Genomic DNA, 2,241 nt, shown 5'->3' with positions numbered 1-2,241 from the left:
CCCCTGGTCTGGGGAAAGCAGCTGGGTTTGTGCCAGGGAGGCTCCCCCTCTAGGAAACGGGACCAAAGTTCTTGCTTACAGGGCCATTCATCCTTGGAAAGGAAGCTGGGTTTAGACCCAGGGTCCCAGATGGCCTTGCAAAAGGAGCTGGGTTGATACCCACAGGGCCTGCTGGAGAAGAGCCCAGGGGCCCAGGAGCTGACCTGGGGAAAGTAACTGACCAGGGCCTAATGGGCCAGTAGACCTTGGGAAGGCAGCGGGACTTGGACCCTACAAGCCACTGGCCCTTGGGAAGTTAGTTGGGTTGGGGCCTGGTGGCCCAGAGGTTCTTGGGAAAATTGCTGGACTTGAGCCCTGGATGCCAGCAGACCTCTGGAAGGTAGATGGATTTGAAGCCAATGTGCCAGAGGACTGAGAGAAGGCAGCTGGATTCAGGCCCCCTGAACCTGTCCCCCTTGGAAAGGGATTAGCATTTACCCCCATGGGCCCAGCTGACCTTGAAAAATGAGCTGAATTAGGACTTATGGGGCCAGGAGCCCTGGACATGGATGGATTTGGCCCTCAAAGGCCAATTCCCCAAGAGCCAGGACCCGAGTTTGGGCCTATGGGGCCAGGTACTCTTGCCATAGAGGATGGCTTGTGCCCATGTTTCCAGAAGCCTGTGAGAAAGCAGCTGAATTTGCTCCTAAAAGACCTTCTGCTCTTAGAATGGGGGCAAGATCTAGGCCTTGAGGTCCAGCCATTCTGAAGACCAGATCCTGTGCCCAGGAGGCCACCCACTCTGGTGTCCACATTAGGACCTGGGCCCAGGCCACCGGCCCTTGGGTTGGGTCCAAGGACTGGGCCCAGGCCACCTGCTCTTGGGCTGGGCCCAAGGCCTGGGCCTGGAAACATACCTGACCTCGGGGTAGGGTTTGTACCAACGAAGCCTGACCTCAGATTGGGACTTGGTCCTGGTCCCAGGCCAATGGGCCTAGGATTAGGAGGACCATTCCCAGAAGTCAACAGGACACTTGCTCTCAGGTTGGGCCCAAACTCAGGGCCCATAGGGCCGCCACTTCTGGGGTCAGGACCCATTCCCAGGAGACCACCTGACCTTGGGTTGGACATAGGACTCAGCCCTGGAAGACCCCCTAACCTTGGGTTAGACAGAGGCCCTGGACCTGGAAGAACCCCTGCCCTAGGGTTTAGAGATGGATGTGGGCCTGGGCCCAAAAGGCCACCGGGCCTTGGGAAAGAAACTGCACCTGCGCCAGTGGGGTTCATTCCTCTTGGAAAAGAAGCCATGCCTGGGTCACGAGCACCAGCAGGGAAAGGTGCTGGATTTGAAGCCAATGAGCCTGATGAAGTTGGAAAAGGTGATGGGTTCCTTGGAAATGGGGCCAGATTTCCACCAAGAGAACCAGTTGCCATGAGGAAGGGATCAGAATTCATGCCCAGTGGGTGGCCTGTGTTCAAAACAGGACCCCCCTGTGGTCCCAGGGAACCGTTGAGCCGTCCTCGAGGTGGCAACTGAGCACGAGTCTAAGGAGTTGGCTGCTCTCTAGGGAAAATCCGGGGTTCTTTCATACTTTCTTGGGAACGTTGGTGATAATGGGCTTGGGGCGAGTTTTGAAAAGGATCTTGTTTTTGATGAGTGCTATCACCATGTACCGGGTGCCAGTCTTGCAGCCAAGCTCATCACAGTCCTGCTCCCCAGGAGTGTGTTTGACAAGAATGGCAAAAGGTTCTCCAAATGGATGATTTTTCCATACAGGATATGATGCCCCACGATCAGCACAGGGATTCCCTCAGTGGTGTGATGTAGGTCTCCCAGGAGGTTTCCAACTAATCCAGTGCTGTAGCGAGCCTCGATCTCCCCGTGTAGCTCCATCAGCACCCATTCTGCCAGGCCTCCAGCCTCAGCACTGGAAATAACAATTTGCACCATGAGCTTTCCCTGTCTTTAAAAAGCAACTGAAAGTAAGCTGCAATGGTGGCCGCCGATTGCGGTGCTGTGCAGCCAATGGGCGACAACCGAACCTGATGCCAACTGATTCTTAAAGTGAGTTCCCGGAAGAATCTACGTTAATTTATGTTTACATTTCATTGACCAAAAAGTAGTTTCATGGCTTCAAATAGCTGCAAGGGAAAATGTAGCATTTACTCTGGGTAGCCACGTGTCCAGCTAAAATTGCCATTACTATGGAAGGGGAGAAGCCAAATGATAATTTGAAGCCAATTATCATTCTGTGGCACAGA

At 54.2% G+C, this 2,241-nt stretch overlaps 1 pseudogene; it reads right to left on the bottom strand.

Annotated features, from left to right (window-relative positions):
• Positions 1-1,473: 1,473 nt before the first annotated feature.
• On the bottom strand, positions 1,474-1,930 carry LOC118020709 (annotated as a pseudogene).
• Between the last annotated feature and the right edge of the window lie 311 nt (positions 1,931-2,241).

Source organism: Mirounga leonina, unplaced genomic scaffold (assembly GCF_011800145.1).
Source record: "Mirounga leonina isolate KUSES-001 unplaced genomic scaffold, KU_Mleo_1.0 Mir_114, whole genome shotgun sequence".
NCBI lineage: Eukaryota > Metazoa > Chordata > Mammalia > Carnivora > Phocidae > Mirounga > Mirounga leonina.
Note: the sequence above shows the minus strand (reverse complement) of the source record. Positions and strands in the feature narration are given on the sequence as shown.